Below are 21,490 nucleotides of genomic sequence, written 5' to 3' on the forward strand. Positions count from 1 at the left end.
TACTGAGTACTTGGCTCCAGCTTAGGTTCATAACCACTGATGTAACTTCTTGGTTTTGTGATTTTGTTTTTAAAACAGGTGTAATTAATTCTGTTCTGTTCCTATTGGTTAAATGGCAGTTCATTCTGCTACACCTTCATTATGTAAATTCCACACTGGTGAAATCACTGAACTTTCTGAATCTCACGTGGAGTCCAATCTCATAATTAAAAAAAAAAAAAAAAGTCCTCTAGGACCTCTGTCCCCATGTCACATTAACTAGGATATCACGGTATTTATTATTTTAAAATAAGAAATATCCACTGTATCTCAAACACACTAATGTAGTAACTGGACTAAATTCTGGCCCCCATGGCCGACCATATCTGCCACTCCAGTGGAATAAGTGGCTGGAATAGAGCCTTGGGGAATTCCCCCAGGGATGTGTAACTGATATAGGTAGCATTACACACTACCCTCCGATGCATCCCCTGACATAAAGGTGTGGGTAGCAGTGGGAAGTGGGTTTGGCACAGGCGAAGACCTAGCTACAGTGCAAAGTGCTCTGTACATTCTTGGGTATGGAGCAATTTATACACTTCCATGAAAAGCTTGCCTAAGCTAGAGCAGTCCCAGGGCTTCTTCAATTTACACTTGGTACTGCACCAGCCCCTGGAGCAATCCACAATTAGGGAAGACCACAGGCAGTGTGTATCCACCTTTTTCAACCTGTCCTGTGGCTGTGACTTTTCGTGCTGTGTATGTTGAGAGGCACAACACATAATCTGTTCCACTCTTGATAAACATTGAAACCTTGATGGAACCAATGCATTAACACATATGCACAATAGTATTTTGGAGGGTTTTTTTAATTGATTCAATAAAAAGAGCCTAATTCTGAGTTAATTATATTTTACTGAAAGTCAGGAGTAATTCTAGTGGATGTTACCTGTATAAAATCATCATGAGATAAGAATCTGCCCCATTTTTAGAGTTGTAGTATTAACCACTGCCAGCAAGTCCTTTTTTTCTTGGCTAGATACCCCCATAATTGCTGCTAAGGTTGTACCTGCTTATTTTCCTCCGAGGCCTGCTGCTGAGGCTGGTATTGTGCCAGTTAAAAAAAAAAAAGTGATGTCTTTTGATGGTTCTTAGCAATGCTCTTTGCACTAGTGTCATGCCTGGTGTCATCATTCCCATTAAAATATGTCTTGGGCTGCTAAGTGACTCCTGTGCTGTGTCAGAATGGTCCCACAGTCTGCTATTTTTGTCTTACTTTTAAATTTCTGTAACTTCCACTTTTGAATTCAAGAGGCTTTTTACTTTGTCTTGAAACATCTTTTTTTTTGGAAATGACTAATTCCTGTACACCACATTCATATCTTTACATTTTTATATTAATATACATTTTAATAAAAATCAAAATGTTTCATTCTCTCTCCCTCTCCCATATGTTAGTTTGTTCCAAGATTAGGGTGTTCATTTAAAAAAAATTGTTAAGCATATGCTTTCAAATATTTCTAAACTTTACAGCATAGCAAATGTATTTTAATTATCCCAAACATTTACATACGTGTCTATTTTTAATTTAGCTCTGAAACTTAAAGCTTTTCTAAAATACGGTGAAAGATAAATAGCTTACAATTGTGGCTGCTTAGAATAATAACAGCAGTAACAACAAATACTACTTTCTGATTCCCATTCATGTGTATGATTCATGTTGTCTGCCCAATAGTTCATTTGACCTGAAATGTCATATAACATCAGGTATATCTTGAATGTGAATGCAAGGATTCAAGACCTTTCATGCTTATATGCAAAAATATCTTGACCTTGTCCTGTCTTAATTTAACTGCTGCCTGATCTTATATTCACTATCTTGTTTGACAGCTGAAAGTGGAAATATAAAGTGGCCTTGAAAATATTTCTAATTTCTAACTATTGTTATCAGTTTGCTTGTCCATCCTCATTCCAATTGGCCAAGTACAGCAGTTAGGTATCTTATAAGAAAAAAGTGTCTCTGCCAAACAACCTTTTTCTATCTTTTTATGACTCACCTTGTCTCCTTGAAGAAAATTTCTTGGGCTTCTCCACTAACTTAAATTGTTCCAGATGAACAGGTTGTTTTCCTCTTTGTCTAATTGTTAACATTCGTATTTCTACCTCTTTACCTGAAAAAGCTATACTGATGACTGATTTTGTATGTACTTGTGCATGAAGGACTATCAGGATCATATTGTTCATTATTTCTAGCAGATTTAGAAACTGGTAACTTGCCATGGTAAATTGTAACCTATCTATAGTAGGAGCAGTGACAAATCTGAGCAACTGTCCCAGATTGAGGCATCAATAGAGGAGGTTTTAGAACAAACTGATACATTAAAGAGTAATAAGTCACCAGGACTTATTCACCCAAGAGTTCTGAAAGAACACAAATATGAAATTGCAGAACTACTAACTGTGGTACGTAATCTATCACTTAAATCTGCTTCTATATCAGATGTTTGGAGGATAGCTAATGTGACACCAATTTTTTAAAAAGGCTCCAGAGGAATCTAGGCAATTATAAGCCGGTAAGCCTAACTTCAGAACCAGGCAAATTGATTGAAACTATAGTAAAGAACAAAATTATCAGACACACAGATGCACATGATTTTTGGGGAAAGAGTCAATGCAGCTATTGTAAAGGGAAATCATGCCTCACCAATCTATTAGAATTATTGGAGGGGTTCAACAAGTATGTGCACAAGGGTGATCCAGTGCACATAGTGTACTTGGACTTTCAGAAAGCCTTTGACAAGGTTCCTCACCAAAAGCTCTTAAGTAAAGTAAGCAGTCATGGGGTATAAGGGAATGTCCTCTCATGGATCAGTAACTGTTAAAAGACAGGAAACAAAGGGTAAGAATAAATAGTCAATTTTCAGAATGAAGTGAGATAAATACTGTGCTGTTCAACATATTCACAAATGATCTGGAAAAAAAGGTAAAAATTAAGGGGACAAAATGTGCAGACCATACAACATTACTCAAGATAGTTAAGTCCAAAGTAGACTACAAAATGCTACAAAGGGATCTCACAAAACGGGGCGACTGGGCAACAAAATGGCAGATGAAATTCAATACTGATAAATGCAAAATAATGCACATTGGAAAACATAATCCCCTCTATACATAAAAAATGACAGGATCTAAATTAGTTGTTACCACTCAAGAAAGAGATCTTGGAGTCATTGTGGATAGTTCCCTGAAAACATCCACTCAATGTGCAGCAGCAGTCAAAAGAAGCTAACAGAAAGCTAGGAATCATTAGGAAAGAGATAGATAACAAGACAGAAAATATCATAATGCCACTATATAAATCCATAGTACTCCCACACTTTGAATACAGTGTGCTGTTCTGGTTGCCCCATCTCAAAAAAGATATATTTGAATTGGAAAAGGTACAGAGAAGGACAACAAAAATAATTAAAGTATTGTACAGCTTCCATATGAGGAGAGACTAAAAAGACTGGGACTTTTCAGCTTTGAAAACAGATGTCTAAGGGGGGATATGATATAAGTCTATACAATCATAAATGATTTGGAGAAAGTGAATAAGAAAGTATTATGTACTCCTTCCCATAACACAAGAACCAGAGGCCACCAATTGAAATTAATGGACAGCAGGTTTAAAATAAACAAAATGAAGTGTTTATTCACACAATGCACAGACAACCGGTGGAACTTTTGTCAGGAGATGTTGTTTAACTTGCCATGCTAAATTGTTATGGGCAAAACTATAACTGAGTTAAAAAAAACAATTAGATAAGTTCATGGAAGATAGGTCCATCAGTAGCTATTAGCCAAGATGGTCAGGGATGAAACCCATGCTCTGAATGTCCCTAGCCTCTCACTGCCAGAAGCTGGGAGTGGACAACTGGGTATGGATCACTCAATGATTGCTTGTTCTGTTCATTCCTTCTGAAGCACCTGGCATTGGCCACTGTCGGAAGACAGAATACTGAGCTAGATGGACCATTAGTCTGACCCAGTATGGCCATTTGTTGGGTTCCAATGCTGATAGCAGAGGACGAGGGAGGATTCCACTGCTGATGGCAGAGGATGCGGGACGGATAAAGCACAACAACCAATATGATTGCAAGCAGAATCGTTTATTCCATCTTGTTCTCCAGCTTATATACCTTTTTATCATCTCTGCATACAATGGTCACACAATTGCTGATTGGCTATTATATAATTTCACACACTTAGCATGGGAACAGCTTACATATTATTGGTAGCTTCTTAGCTTACATAGCTTTCTTGTTTACGACCTTGGATACTTTCTACTATCTAGTGGATGGCGGCCAAGTCCGCGGAACTCGCCGCCAGTGAGGCGCCTGAGTGAAAGTGGCCACCTTCCAGCTCCCTGTAGGCAGCCTCACTTGACCCGGTGTCCACCACCAGGCCTGCTGTAACTTTCCACTTAAGTAGCCATCAGGTCAGTGTATGGATAATACACTCCCACATCTCCCCCTTTCTTTTAAATATGCGCTCAACAAAACACTCCAAACTACCTTGCAATAAGCGAATAAAACAGGGGGCACAAATAAGGAAAAGGAGTACAATTCCCAAAATGATTATCCCCGTATAACAAAATAAAACAAGCCAAGAGGGCCAGCCAAAGCTGCTAAGCCACTCCCATAAGGGATTATGAGTTTGCATAATCTTATGCATATTATTTGCAAGGCATTACAATAAAGCATAAACAAAATATAACCAATCTGATAAATTCATACAACACATGCCTTCAAAATCCTCACAACCGTGTCCCTGTGCCAACAAAAAAATCGATAGCTGCACGATTTTGCAGCCGTTAGGTCAGCATATGGATAATATACCCCCACAGCTCCCCCCTTTCTTTTACACTTCCCAGCATGTGGTCAGTGTGAGACCCTGAAGACATGCTTTTTTACATATTTATACAAACAAGACAAAAAAAATTACATATGCATAAATTTTTGATGCTTATAGGTATATTCAAAGTATTACTACTATTACTATTAACTTATACATTTCTATTTTAAAAAATATACATAACAGATAACATATTAACAAAAGATTTCTACTTTTCTATTAAAGTTGTCTGATCTCTCTCTCAGAAGGCTATATGACTAATTAAAACTAGTTGGCTTTCTCCTTGCCCTTTCTCTGACCCTGGCAAAAAATCAAACACTATGGGAAAGAGAAGGGGGGTAGTTTCAGCAGAGAACAAAACACTCAAAAAACTAAAATAAAATGACTATGGTCAAACAGACAATTATTTTCCTACAATCCCCACTTTGAGCCATACTGTATTACCAGTGTGGCTCACTTATAAACCTGAGCTAGCCATTGCTTAAATTTAATAATTGCAACTTAAATTAACATTTGCACGACAGGCACCCTGGCCTTAACAAACCAACTAAAAGCAAAACAAACAGAGGGCAAAGTACCCAAACACATAAAAACCTGATTAATCTATTAACAAAAAGGGTGCATTAATAAAGTTACCATTTCTCAAACTGTCCTAATATAAAGGTTGAGTCTGGTCTCGGGGAGGAGGTGGTGGTGGCCCAAACGTCCACTTCGACTGGCCAGATCGCTTTGGACATTTTGCTTTCCAGTGTCCCAACTGTCCACAATAGTGGCAGGAGGAATCTCCTGGGGCCAAAAAGGTACCACGTCCTACTCCCCAACCCCGGCCTCAACCTCTCTATATACTCTTTATCTAAATTTTCACTTTTTCCTTTTTGGAGTCCTTTAGACTCCTTACCGGGGACTTATGCAGTCTTTCTTTAGAGTTTTCACCCTGTTTGCATTTTATCTTTGGCCCCCCTTTCTCCTTTTGGCCATAAACCATGTTGTTCGAACCAAAATGCTTAAGGGCCCGATCCTTATTTTTTACAATTTCCCATTATGTTTACCCACTTCCTCCCCCTCTCTCAAAGGTTTTTAGAAACAAGAGAAGAGAAACGGAGAGAGAGATAAGGAGAGAGAAACAGAGAAGAAAAAGAAAGGAAAAAAAAAATCTCCTCTCTCTCTCTTGAAACACTTAAGGTAGCACCTAATTACAAACAGTTTTTAAGATCCTTTTCACACACTTATTATGCCACATAAGAGAAGTCTGACTGCCACTCAGTACTTCTGTACTTCTTCAGAGAAACCTGCCACTTAGTATTTCTTTCATTTCCCATGGTAGAGGTCTCTTTAGGAGTCTTATTTTCCTATGTGCCAGTATTTATCACACGCTTTGGCCGTCACCGACCAATCTCCTCGCGAAGGTATGGAACTGCAGTCCAGGTCTCCACACTCACTTCGTTCCCTACTGGCAATACATGAGGCGTCTCATTTCCCACTTGAAATATTTCTCTCACTGCCGCTTGTACCCCCGCTTCAGCCGCAAGGTTCTTCACCATCCTCCTTGCCTTATTCCAGGTCTGACTTAAGGCAAAGGCTTCCTTGTTGCCATGGGCTACCGACTCCCATAGGTCGGAGCCCAAGTATTCCCAGACAGTCTTATCAAATACAGTACTTGATTTTACAAAAAATCCCCTTCTTAGTTCCCACTTCAATAAGCAAGATAATTTATCCAGGGACACCTTTTCCCCTTGGCGCTCCGCGATACATATAAAAAATTCAAGCACTGTTTTTTCTTCAGCTGATGCAGCGTTTCCCATACTTAATTAATTAGCCGCTCACCTTTGAGCTCAAACACGTCCCTCTCGGACAACCACGCCTCTGGACGACCACGTCTCTCTCGGACGACCACGTCTCTGGGCGAACACGTCTGCCTCTGGGCGACCACACCTGCCTCTGGGCGACCACGCCTGCCTCTCTGGGCGACCACGCCTGCCTCTGGGCAACCAGGAGCTGCCTTCACCGCAGTATCTCCTGTGAGCTCATACACGTCCCTCTTGGACGACCAGGAGCTGCGTCCAGCGCAGTACCTCCTGCAGCGGCTATAACTCCCGCGTTTCTTCTCCCTGCCCGACGCACAATCCAATCCACTTGAATTGCAATCACGTCGGGGTCACCATTTGTTGGGTTCCAATGCTGATAGCAGAGGACGAGGGAGGATTCCACTGCTGATGGCAGAGGATGCGGGACGGATAAAGCACAACAACCAATATGATTGCAAGCAGAATCGTTTATTCCATCTTGTTCTCCAGCTTATATACCTTTTTATCATCTCTGCATACAATGGTCACACAATTGCTGATTGGCTATTATATAATTTCACACACTTAGCATGGGAACAGCTTACATATTATTGGTAGCTTCTTAGCTTACATAGCTTTCTTGTTTACGACCTTGGATACTTTCTACTATCTAGTGGATGGCGGCCAAGTCCGCGGAACTCGCCGCCAGTGAGGCGCCTGAGTGAAAGTGGCCACCTTCCAGCTCCCTGTAGGCAGCCTCACTTGACCCGGTGTCCACCACCAGGCCTGCTGTAACTTTCCACTTAAGTAGCCATCAGGTCAGTGTATGGATAATACACTCCCACAGCCATTCTTATGTTCAGTGAATTAGGAAAGTAAGGTTGAAATCCTATACACTTGAAGGAAAACGTCTGCACAGCACACAAATCTGCTACCAGGTAGCTTATCTATCAGTGAGTTCTAGGTATGACTTCTTCAAATGAAGTTTGACATTTGCCAGAAAAGGAATAGAAGAAATGGAAACTCCTAATGTTAATCTTTCATTACTGAGTTATTGTGACAAATTGATATTACCTCTGTGATCAGAATAAAAAAAATCATGATGTCTCTGGAGATACTTTTCATGCTACTCTAGAGAGTTTTGTCCTGCACTGTACCCAAAGACTACCAACTACATTTTAGAAGCAACAATCTGGATTTTTATTGTCTCACTCATATTGAAGTTATGGGGGGTGTTTGATTAAATCTCTGTAACATTCTGTAATTTTTTGTCCATAGCATATACTTTAGGGCAAACCTTCAGAACTTTCTGAGAGATATGCATATCTGCAATCCAAGTCACCATGATATGTCAGTTAAACGAAGCACGTTCAATTATATTTAACTGTTGAAGAGAGTGGTGTATTGCAATGCTCCAGAAATCAGGGGACTTGAGAAGGAGCTCTCCAGATGACAAATAGAATTCCCAAAACAAAGTGTTTTAAATGGGTTGGGGTTGGAGGCTTAGGCCTGTGAGATCTCTGGTTTGGACACCAGGTGAGAGGTAGATGAGTAGTTTATATTCATATTAATATTAATGTGTAGTCTCCTCCAAATCTGATGTATATGTAAAAAATAGCATGTGTGCACAAGCTCTATTGCAAAACAAACAAACCAAAATTAACTATTTTTCCTACTAAATTTCCTCTCTGCAGAATATTGAACTACCTTTTGGTGGATAAGCATATGGAAAGTCTTCTGCCTTATGACAGGAGACTCTAGGAATCTCTGTGCACAATAAACTCCTTTAATCTGCCTATATGTTCAAAAATTGGCTCAAATCTCCTGGTTCTTTTGGGGATCACAGAGTATCTTGAATAAAATCCTCCCCTCCTTATGGGTGTAGGAAAGAAATTCTGTGGCTCTGTTGTTTAACAACTGTGCAGCCTCTTGCATCAAGATTAAACATTTTGTTCTGTCCCTAGACAGTTGTGCATTATTACTCCTGAGACAGTGATATTTGAAATAAATGGATTTGAAAGACCTGGAGAAAGTTTCTGAGACTCATATATATGGAGTTATTCTCTCCTACATGAGAAATAAAAATACTTCAGTCCTCCCTTCATACCTATGTAAATCTAAAATAGCTGATGTAGAATGTCAAATGTTAGGGTTTTGAAAGGGAGGATGATTTTTATCCTTAGTCATTGGGACTTACTACGTCCTATTATCCTGAAAATAAATTCCTCATCTCTGCTAAATGGGGATTACTCATTTTCTGCCTCAGAAAGAATGGCACAAAAAGAATGATGCTCCATGGAATGCAAGTAATGATCTTAAAAAATTCTCCAGGCTAAGCTGTCTTTTTGGCCTGTGCCAGGGCTCATTTTCCACAAAGATTCTGGTCATCAACGTAAATAATGACTGGGTTCTTTTATGTTCTTAGAGGAATGTTGATGTGACAGATTCACAGAGTTTAAGGCCAGAAGAGACCCAAAGATTCTCTAGTTTGACCTCCTGTTTGGCATAGCACAAGATACCAACACCACCAAGTGCCTTCACAGTAAACCCAACAACCAAAATGAGACCAAAGTAATTGAGACCCACAGGAAACTAGATTATTATATGCTACAGGCAAAGAATAGGAGAGACTGAGGCTTGAGGCCCCTACAAGGTGGCGGGAGGCGCTTACAAGGCGCTCTGAATGATGTCATATACCATATTATATACAAAACAACTGCAGGTTGGAGTTAATTTTAAATTAGAGTTTATGAAAGGGTCAAACTGAGATTCCTAGAGAATGAAGTCCTCTGTTTATTCATCAAACAGGCGCAACATGGGATAAGTGAATATAAGCATCTGTCCCATTAATATGTTTCAACGTGTCTTGGAGAAATCATACAGGGATGAAAAAGTAGTTTATTTTTCATGCCCATTTAACTCTTGTTTTCCTTGTGTCGGTACTACAGGCTAGGGTGCCACTTATTTCCACTTGTAATGGTAGTTTGTGTTACATGCAGGATTGTCAACCCCAAGCATTCAAGAATCATGAGTCAAAACTCCAAAAATCAAGTGGTTGAATTAAGAATTATGACATCTAAAGAAAACAATACATTTTGGGTTCCTTTTTATATTTGCTTTCTGGTTTTTGGAGCCTTTAGGATGGGATTCACAAGGGAGGTTTAGATGCCCATTCTACCTATACAATGCATGGGAAGAATTAGGCACCTAAGAATGAGATTCACAAAACCCAACATGCTGAGCAGGGAGCTACCTAAGATAGCCAGTAGGAAATGCCCAGGAACAGGGTGTGTCCTAAATCATACCTCTGCCTCAAAGGGAGTCAGACACCTAACTGTGGGGCAGAGGGAAGCACCTACTTCTACTCTGGATTCACAGCTATAAACCCTGCCCTGGAGATAGGTATTGAAATCAGGTTAGTGTGTGTTTGTGTGTGCAGTGGTGGGTTATTTATTTATTTTTGATAAAAAAGAACTGAGAAAGTGGTAGTTCCTTCACTTATAACCTGTATCCTAGTGGTTAGTCCTCTCTGCCCCCCAGGATGTGTGAAATCCGGCTCCAATCCTCAATCTGCTTGATGTGGAACAGGGACTTAAATTTAATCCCTCCCTCCCCCCAGGTGAGTGCCCATGCCACTGGGCTTTAGCTGTTTCATTATGTATAGCTGCTTCAGTATTCACTGAGTCAAAGAGAGGGTGAGAATGAATCTCTAGCCCAGTGGTTAGGGCACGCACTTGGGAAGGAGAAAATCTATGTTCTAGGTCCTGCTTTTAAAATATATATATATATATATATGTATATATATGTGTGGGGGGGATGAAACTGCTTCAGACAAGAGATTGAGACATATCCATCCTGTAGTCAGGGCACTCCTGGGAGGTGGGAGACCCAAATTTCCTGTTCCACATCAGGCAGAGTGAGGATTTGAAATCCTGTCCCCCAGATTCTTGGTGAGTCCTTAATCACTGGGCTAAAGGTTATAAGGGGAGAGGGACACCACCACATCTCTCGCGCCCCCTCCCTCCCGACTTTTGTGTGGGCTTAGGCATTCTCTGAGCAGGTTATGTTTTCAAGCTTTTATCTGCAACCATATCTTACTTACTTTTTAAAATTGAAACTGAGATTCTCATATAGACTGGGGACCGACGAGCTGGGCAGCAGCTCTGCAGAAAAGGACCTGGGGGTAAAGTGGATAAAAAGCTTGATATGAATCAGCAGTGTGCCCTGGTTGTCAAGAAGGCTAATGGCATATTGGGCTGCATTAGGAGGGGCATTGCCAGCAGGTCACGGGAAGTGATTATTCCCCTCTATTCGGCATTGGTGAGGCCACATTTAGAATATTGTGTCCAGTTTTGGGCTCCCCACTACAAAAAGGATGTGGACAAGTTGGAGAGAGTCCAGCGGAGGGCAACAAAAATGATTAGGGGGCTGGAGCACAGGACTTATGAGGAGAGGCTGAGGGAACTGGGCTTGTTTAGTCTGCAAAAGAGAAGAACGAGGGGGATTTGATAGCAGCCTTTAACTACCTGAAAGGGGGTTCCAGGGAGGATGGGGCTAGGCTGTTCTCGGTGGTGGCAGATGACAGAACAAGGAGCAACGGTCTCAAGTTGCAGGACAGGAGGTCTAGGTTGGACATTAGGAAAAAGTTTTTCACTAGGAGGGTGGTGAAGCACTGGAATAGGTTACCTAGGGAGGTGGTGGAATCTCCATCCTTAGAGGTTTTTAAGCTGCGGCTTGACAAAGCCCTGGCTGGGATGATATAGCTGAGGTTAGTCCTGCTTTGAGCAGGGGGTTGGACTAGATGACCTCCTGAGGTCCCTTCCAACTCTAATATTCTATGATTCTATGATATAATCACAAGATTCCAGAACCTAAGGCTTTAAGAAAACCAGTAAATATTGCAAGATTGTCACTAAAGAAGTCAGGATTTTCAAGAATTTGGGTATTTCTCGATTCAGCCTCAGACTTACCCAAATAGTCATATAGATTAGACATGATTTTATGTGGGTTTAGTCATTCTCTTTTGAAATACAACTCTTTATTTGTGTTTGTTTGTTTGTGGGGGCTTTTTATATTGTTTCCTCCCACCTCCTTCATTTCTTCACACTGTTTGAGTCAGTATCATGAGAACATCATGCAGCTCTCTTTTTGAGCCAGATGGGGGAAGTGGTGAGTTTTGTCAAATTCATAACTTTATTTTCTATTTTTGGACATGATCCTTCATTCCTTGAGTATGCAAAATTTCTACAGATCTCAGTGGAAGTCTTGGATGGGCAAGGAATACAAGACGTTTGCTATACTATTAGATGTATATCTACATGGCAGGATTTATTATTGCACCAAAGACTTAAAGCCAGAAGGGTAATTTTTACCTGTTAATTATCAAGAAAACACCACATCTCTAGTAACTGTTTCTGAACTGAGATGACCCAGAAAATAAATTTTACCTATGTAAGTGATTTTATTCATTCATAGCCTATAGGGAGAATGAAGGGTCAACAATTACAATGCAATTTGTGAAATTTGTGCCATTTTCTTATCCAACAGTTGCAAATGGATGTCACTGATCATTTCCAAACACAGGGTAAATTAAAGCCATCATAAAATGTAGCACCAACTTGTTGAAGTCTATTACTTAAAATTATTTCTTTGACTTTGTGAGTCCAGCATCATCAGTGTTGAATTGACCATGGCTATAAGACAGAACACTATCTATTGGTCTCTGATCACACTCTTCTACTTGACTATCACTAAATGTATTTTGATTCATAAAAGAAAAAATACATAGAGTCAAATTTAATCTATTGTCCAATATATTGTTGTCTCCTGCTACTAAAGTAGTCTTCATCTCATCTTGGAAGCATAATACTTATGAGTCTTCTGTGAAAGACTTTCAAAAAAATATTGATGTGAAGTACTTTTTTATACTTTGCACAGTAAGGTGTTTAGTGATTCAAGGGAGAAAAAATAGCTTAAGTCATCCTCAGTCATGCTTTGTATTTTAAGAGCTGCTGTTTTGAATCTTTACTTTTTATTCACTATTCTAACTTCTTTCTAGTATTAAAATATCAGGCTGTGTTTGCCAATAAAATTTGCTTTTTCACCACTGAATGTTAATTGCCACAAAATGTATTTGTGTTTCTTGCTTTATTGGGAGATAGTTTATGGTATTGTCTCCAAGAAAAGATCTATATATTTCAGCCAGTTCTGCTCCTGGAGTGCTGACTCATGATTCCAAAACCACAATGTTTGTAAATATTTTTTCCAGTCTAAATGATTAGTTAGTTCAACTTTGTTCTTATCCTTTTTATATGTAAATATTTCCACTATCTGGATTGTGTTCCTAGAAAATATATACATTATTATAAAACTTGTCATAGAACAATATATTGAGTTACATAGGGTCTGGCTCAGATTGTGATATCCTTAATAGCACCTTAGATCACAAATTATCCCATTGGTTTTAATTAGATAATGGTATCTCTCTTCATCTGTGTAGAAATGACCAAAAATAGCACAGAGAGATTGATATAAATTGAAAAATGTGGGCATCATAATATGAGCTGCTGACTACCTTCAGCAAAATGCTGAGGACCTCTGTTTCTATGGGTTTAAATGTTCTTGAACTTGGAGTCAAGGAGAGCCATTGACAGCAAAAGAATCGGGGCCCAATGGAAGGTGAGGATGGTCAGCATTTTACAGGATAAGGTCCTGCATAATAGAAGAATATTGTGAGCCAGAAATTTGTCCCGCTTCTATCCCCTTAGGTATTTTGTATAGCATGGAATTTTATTTATTTATTAATTAATGTATTTATTTTGGTTATAATTTGCCCACAGGGAAAAGAGAAATAAGTGCTCTTTAAACAAACAAAAAATCATAATGCGGATGCGCTGCATTCAGTTTTGTTTTTCTGAATGTGCAGAGATAAGCCACATGCATCAATACTGGATAACCCATTTCATAAATGAGATGAGTGCTTTGAAACATAACAAGAATCAAATAGATATAAGGTGACATTTCATTAATGTATTCCTTTGCAGAACATAGGGGAAGAACCATTGGTATAATATTTATGATTTGCATGATACAAATGAATTCATGATGATCAGTGATATTACACGGAGTGTCAAGTGAATATATTATAAGAGAACACATGGTTACAATTAGAAAAAAGTAACTAGATATTATTAATGTATATGCTATTCATTGTACCAGTACTGATCATGTAGAACAAAAGTGGTGCTACTTTCATGTTAGTCTAGCATTAATGAATGCTTAATTATTCTCAAAAAAGGGATGATTCTCAATGGATGGGATGAATCCAGTTTTAAGTCACTGAATCTCAAATATAATGGGCCATATTGTCCTTGGCCATTGAAAGGATTCACTGAGGGTACAATGGGACAAGTCACAAGAATTAGCTTTATTTAAGCTCCAACAGATGCAGCAGGCACAATAACAGTCCCTGTTCTCGGAGATACCCGAACTGGGCACTATAGGGGTTGGGGAAATATCTCATTCCTAATATGAGCATATGGAGCAGGCCAGGCAACTCTAGGGAAAGTGAGCTTCACATTCCTCCTCTGCAAGACATCTCCTTGGAGTGGGTCTTGAAGAAAGGTTTGAAAGAACAGAGGGTAGTAGCTATACAGATAAGCTCACCTTTTGCACAAATATTTCACCACTACAATATAACAATGGTTTAGTTTTGTTCTTAGTGGAATTGGCATTTTGTCTTTCTTCTGGACATGTTCTAGTGAAACAGCAAAAATTATGGAAATGTAGTTTAAAAAATAAACATAAAAATTATAGGACTAAAATGAGAGGTGATGGAAATGGGATTGTCACTATAAAAAGTAAGTTGGGTAAGGGCATGTAAATGTAAGTTACAAACTGAGGGGCAGAAGAGCAGTTTTGTAGAAGGAGAAACTATAAGAACAGGGGTTTAAACAGGGGTGCCATCTTTATTTTGCACCTATTTATCTTAGACGTTTTTTATACTCTCTTGTTTGCTTTTCCTAATGCATGCTTGAAGGATGGAAGTGAGTTGTGTGTTATACAACTGATGATTTGATGATATGATTTTATACTAATTTACCAAAATGTAACTTTTATTGATGTTTCTGTCACCTCTGAGCTTGGCCCATTGCCCATCAGAATAGAATGACCAGATGTCCCGATTTTATAAGGACAGTTCCGATATTCAGGACTTTGTTTTATATGGGCGCCTATTACTCCCTCTCCCCCCACAGCCTGATTTTTCACACTAGCTATCTGGTCACCTTATTTCAGAACTAAAGTAACCTACATTTTATGTGGGTGGATCAGGTTATTAGGATCCATAGAAACTGCAATGTTGTTCTAGTTTTAGTGGTAGGATCTAAATGGATACCTTTTATTCTATTGCCTTCTTTAGTTTTATATAGTATTGATGAAATTGAAATAGCAGTGACCTGACAAAAACAAAATAACATAGCGTTAAGGCAAAGATGTCTTTCCAGCTTCAAAATAATGATAACATTCAGCTTCTGAATATGCAGCATCTGTCACAGTTTTAGGGAGAGATGCAGCCACCAAAAACTACCCTTTAATCACATCTATCTGTCCATTGATGGAGAATGGTCATTCTTAACAGATAATTACTACTTTTAAAAATAAGTGTCATCGCTTTACTGCACATTTATGAAGAAAATCAACTCAAATATCACACTGTATCACACTACAGTATTTGATGCAGACATGGAAAAAATTAAACATATACTGTGGGCAACAACATTATGAAAAACTGTTACCCAGTGCGAAACCACTCCACAAAACTACCTAGCAGTTCTGTTCCAGTGCAGATTTCAAGAGGGCACCAATGGTTCTAGGTTCTGCAAACCTGAGAGAGGATAATGTCCTCTCTACACCCTCAGAGAGGTCCAGAGTGCCTGCCTGGAAGCCAGAGTCCCAATCTGTTCTCCTTCTTCATGTAGGAGGCAAAATGAGGGGAGCTGCTGGTTACGCAAACCATCATGGCACGCCCCCTTACAGTGCAGTGTTTTGATTTAGGGATAAGCTAGAGTACCTCAATGAATTATAGGGAACTCACACTAGACCTTTTTTAAGCCACCAACTGCACCAAATCCCACTAAAATTGCAACAATGTAATTTAATTTAGCGAACCAGACCTCTGAGATGCCTGTGGAAAGTGTGTGTGTGGGAGGGAGGGGAACAACAACCTCAGACTGAAATTTGCAAGTGTTGTCATATGGGAAAAATTCCTTCTGGACCCAAACCTGGTGATCTGCCTCGCCCCTGGCATCACCAGAGATCCAGCTCACTAGATAAAACCGGGGGTACCAGAACAAAGCCCAAGTGGCTACTCTGCAGCAACAAGAGCAAAAAAAAAAAAAAGGCACTCTCTTCCCCTTCCCCTAGCAAATGAGGGCCGGTCAGCCAGCCCCTCATGGCCAAGCTGTCCAATGGCAGCAGGAGTGGGTGAATCAGGTTCCATTACGTGGATGTCATATGAGATGGCACAGAACCATCTTCCAGCCACACATGCTGTTGGGAAGTGTAAGAAAAGCTAGGGTGAGCATGTGTAGTACTGCCTCAGCTACTCCCACTTAGGCTCTTCCTCCACATAATGTGGAGGGGAGAAGAAGGGAAGCCCCCACAGCTTCTGGACTCATCAAAAGTTCATTGTGGCTAATGACATGAGCAATTCTGTCAATGCGACTTTGTTAAATTATTATCTATCTGATGGACTTAAAGGAAAGCAATAAATGGTTATGTTATTTAAAATGGCATATCATTAAAATGTCTAATTTATTTTTACTTGTATTCATGTTAATTAGCAATTAGGTTCAAACATGCCCTCATTGATGACAAGATCAGGAAATCTGAACGCTCTTACTGGTTTTGCTGTGGATTTCTTGTGTAGCATTGGACAACTCAAGCAACCTCTTTGGGCTAGATCCATAAAGAGATTTAGGTGCCTCAATCCAAAATTTAGATACTCAAAAGCTCCACTCATCTGCCCTCTATCCCTCTAGGCACCTACATTATCAAGGTGCAGTGCCTACATTTCCACCAATAAAATCCATTAGCTGCCTAAAAATCTGATGCTGGGCTGTTCCATTTTGTACAAATTATAATCAGATAGCCATTGGAAGGACTTGAGTCTTCCATATCCCAGGTGTAGGACCTACCACTAAGCCATACAATCATTCTAACTGTGTATTAAAAATCATTGAACCATAGACACTGGAACAATTTCAATAGGAGAGATTGAGACCCCACCCCCCAAATCAGAACATCCAATAGCCCAACAATTAGCACACTGCCCTAAGATGTTGGAGAACTAGGTTCAAATCCCTGCTCCAAATCAAGCAGATGGGTCTTAAGTGTCTTATGCATCCTGGGTGACTGCTCTAACCACTGGGATAAAGATTATAAGGAGGACAGCTCCTCCTCCTTCCCCCCCCCCCCCCCCCAAGAAAGGGCTTAGGCGCCCAGCTCTATGAGAGGGTTGATGGGTATGAATCTCAGAGAGATAGGCACATCCCTCCAACCCAGACTCAGATTCCTAACTCCTTTGAGAGACAGGGCTTAGGCCACACCCATCTCCTTGACATTTCCCAATGGCTACTGAGCCAGCTCCCCATCTAATGTGTTGGATTTTGTTGATCCCATCATTAAGTGCCTAACTGTCCTCATGGATTGTAGAGAGAGCCTGCACACCTTAATCAGGGTTGTGGATTCCATTAGATGGCAGGGTGCTTAAAGTTAAGCATTGCAATAATGAGCCTAAATCCCTTTTGTGGATCTGCCCTTTTGTGCCTCAGTGTACTTATCTATAAAATGGGGATAATAATTCTGACCTGTGATGTTTAATTCATTATTAGTAAATTGCTTTTAATTGGTCACATATAAGATGCTAGAGATGTGCTGATTCTTATTGTTAATGTATAATTCAACAAATTAAAAGCAATAAACATAATAAAAATATGAATAAAAAGATCTTGTTAGAGCTCTGGGTATCTCTGATTAAATTTGCAAGATTTGTAAAAATATGTATACATATATTTTTTAATCATTCTATATGGACTTGCAGAACTTCAATTTGGCGTGGCTAAAATGGTTAACTGACAACAGAAAGAAGAAGTTCATACAAAACAGGTACTGTGAAGATAGAGATCAGGGATTCTCTGGAGTGGGTACTGTGGGGAACTTGTGACCCAGTGATTTTTAATGATTTCAAGTAGCTGTGATTGGGCTATAAAACCTTTTTGAAGTTATAACTGGAGCCCAAAACTCTGGGCAGGGATGTTTATTTTGTGTGTATGTAGCTGACTCAGACAATAATGCCAATTTACTGAAAAACCAACAGTACTTGTTGCAGCATTCATGTATTCTTTGTCTGTCTCCCATAAAAATACTGACCATTCCTAACTTTCTTAAACTTCTGAGATTTGACACAGTGTGATAGAATCATAGATTCCAATTCCAGAAGGGACTGTTGTGATTGTCTAGGCTGACCTCCTGATGCAGGCCATAGAACTTCCACAAAACATTTTCTAGAGCATATCTTTTAAAGAAAAAATACATATGATCTTCAATTTAAAATTGCCAGTGATGGACACTGCATTACTACCTTTGGTAATTGTTCCAGTGGTTAATTATCTTAAAAATTAAACCTTGTTTCTGGTCTGAATTTTTTTTAGCTTCAGCTTCCAGCCACTGGATCATGTTATACCTTTTTTCTGATTGAAGAGTGCATTATCAAATATTTCGTTCCCTTGCCGGTACTTACAGATTGTGATAAAGTCACCCCTTATCCATCTCTTTGTTAAGATAAGTAGATTGAACTCCTTCAGTCTATCACTAGAAGGCACATTTTCTAATCCTTTTATCATTCTCATGGCTCTTCTCTGAACTGTCTCCAGTTTGTCAACATCCTTCTTGAATTGTGGATACGAACTGGACACAGTGTTCTAGTAGTGGTCACATCAGTGCCAAATAAAGGGATAAAATCACCTCTTTACTTCTATATGAGAGTCCCTCTGTTTATGCATCCAAGAATGTCTTCCAAATGATTTCATAAGTTTGCAGTTCATTTACAATAAACATTGTACAAGATTGGTTTTAAAGATTTACTTTTTTGATGTAATAATCTTGTTTCTTTTTATTTATCCTGAATTTATTTAGATTAACAAATAGAAGCTTAAGGGGTGACTTATCACAGTTTATAATTACCTATATGGGGAACATGTATTAATACAAGTGTATAAAATCCAATGGCTGGAAATTGAAGCTAGATGAACTCAGACTGGAAATAAACTGTACATTTTAACTAACTTTTTAAATTAAAAACTAACATTTTTAATTAACTTTTAGAACAATTTACCAAGGACTATGGTGGATTCTCCATCACTGGCAAATTATTTTGTGGAAGTTCTATGGCCAGCGTTATGCAGGAGGTCAGACTAAAAGACCACAAGGGACTCCTCTGGACGTATGTGTATGTCTTTCACTTTAGAAGTGTCGTGTATTTGAATATCCTCCACTAATTCCTCCTTTTTTAATTTCTTCAGCAGCCATCGATGTCTTGTCTTGCTATACAAAGTAATGTCTACCATAGTTGCATGTTTGTGTATTAAATTGCTCTTGTTCTGTTGCTACTTTTCCTGGTTGTCCACATTTTTAGTATTTTTTGCTTGTTCTCGTCCCCTGCTGCTTTACTTCATTGCAGCTATCTCTGGGGTTTTAATATGAACTGCCCATCTGATGGGTTTCCTGCTGATTTTACTCTGTTGCTAGAGCTCCTGCATTAGCCTTACTAACCAATGAAGTACTGTCCACTGGTTGTACCGTCAACAGGGATGCCAGGTGCTCCATCCATTCAGCTCTGATGCCTGATCTAGTCCATTAGCCTGCAATTTTGATGGGATCCTCTGAGGCTGGCTGAGTGTACCAACCAGACTTGGATAGAAGTTTATTTACTTAGTTTAGAGCTTTATTGTCTGAATCATATCTTTTTGGACTGTTCTTGCATTTTTATTATTTGCTATTTACATCCCATGTATATCAGAATGTTTTACTGTGTAGGTATTTGGTTATTTGGGTGTTGCTTCTCTATCATTTGTAGAATTGCTGTAAACTACATTAAGGGTGTTTTTGTACTTAATAACAGGAATTTTATGTGAAGATATTTGTGTGCACTTTTCATTTTCCTAAATACCTCATCTTAACCGCCTTGTTGCTCATGCAGAAAATACTAGATTTTTATCCAAGATAGAAAGAAATAGGTCCCTACAAATATGCTGTTTAAAAAATTCTTTATTATGAAAAAGACTGGTAGCATTTTATAGGGATGAAATTGGTAGGGTTTTCAGAAATTAAATCTGATTGGATTTAATGTGGAATGATTTTTTTTAAACTGTCTTTAGAATTTAACCCTGCTGTAGAATTATATAGGTTGGTTTTAAAAAAAAACTATGGAAAAGGTTCATTCTCTATTAAATTATGTTGGCTTTTTTTCATAAGAGTCTGTTTGGTGGTAGATCACTTGCAGTGGACAGATGGGGGACAGAAAGATGGGAGAGAGGGACCAACAGGTTCCTGATAGTTTACATACGGTGCCAATGAGTAGTTGCTATTATTATTTGTATTGCAGTAGTAACTAGGGACCAACTGAGAATGGGCCCTGATTTTGCTAGACAGCATATAAATATAGAGTAATAGATAATAGAGTAATATAGAGTAGTCCCTGCCCCTAAAGTTTATGGTCTAAACAGACAAGAAACATAAAGGATATGGGAAAGGGTCAGAACATAAAAGGAGAGTGAAGGAAAATGGTGGTTGATGTAGCTGTCATGTTAGAGTTATGCTTTTGTTATGTTTTTTCTTTTTGCGGAAGTTGTATGTATCTCATTTTTTTGTTTTTAATTCTTTTGATAGGGTTACGTTACCATTAACTAAACAGAAAGACAAAGGACGAAAGAGGGTACATTGAAGGGAGGATGGCAAGGGGAATAGGGCAGAGACAATGAAGGAAGGAAGGAAGGAAGGAGGGGACCATGGAGGGCAGGTAGAATGAGGTGATGTGAAGAAAGTGTCAGACTAGGAGGAGTGGGGTGTAGCAAACAGCCAATCAGAACAGAAGAAAAAATGTCCAGGGTAAAAACTGTAAAAAGCAGTCTGATAACAACAGTGTCTGATGGTGCCTGCTGAGCCTACTGTTTACCTTTCCTCTTGCTGGCTTGAGTTTCTGTGGCCTCTGGGGCTGGTTGCATCCTGAAATGTCTTTCTTCTCTAAGCCACTTGGCAAATGGTTTGGTGGAAGGGGATTCTGCATCAGAGAGGGGGACCCAGTGGCTTCATAGAGGAATGGGTGTTATTTCTAGACATTTCTGAGTCCAGGGAGACTGGGCACCATTTCCCCCCCTCCACTCTACCGGTGCTCAACTTCTGAGTAGAGATGGGCCTGAGCAACAATTCTGGATGAAAACCCCTTCAAACTTTATGTCTTGGGTCCATTTCTATATGGTGGATCTAAAGTGGAATGCCAGATTCCTATTCCAGTTCAGATCAAAATCCAGTTGCCTGTTTGGACCTTCATGGCTGAATCAAATCTCATTTCTGAATGGGTTAGGATTATTTGATTTTTTTTCACTCACATTTTTCCACTCAAGATCAGTTTCTGCAGGAGAGCATATATATGGTGCTTTCATTGTGTTTAAGATGAATATTAATCTTCTCAAATCCAAGTCATTAGAAGTCAATGTCTTGGCATTTGGATAGAGTAGGGCAATGAGGAACAGGGAAGAAATCAGAAAAGACAG

At 39.3% G+C, this 21,490-nt stretch overlaps 1 long non-coding RNA gene across 1 annotated transcript in view; it reads left to right on the forward strand.

Annotated features, from left to right (window-relative positions):
• LOC137141333 (uncharacterized) overlaps positions 1-21,490 on the forward strand; it is a 63,919-nt gene that overhangs the window by 15,103 nt on the left and 27,326 nt on the right. The window lies entirely within an intron of this gene.

This window comes from Emydura macquarii, unplaced genomic scaffold, assembly GCF_026122565.2.
Source record: "Emydura macquarii macquarii isolate MOO-44397 ecotype Brisbane River unplaced genomic scaffold, CSIRO-AGI_Emac_v2 contig_3044, whole genome shotgun sequence".
Lineage (NCBI taxonomy): Eukaryota > Metazoa > Chordata > Testudines > Chelidae > Emydura > Emydura macquarii.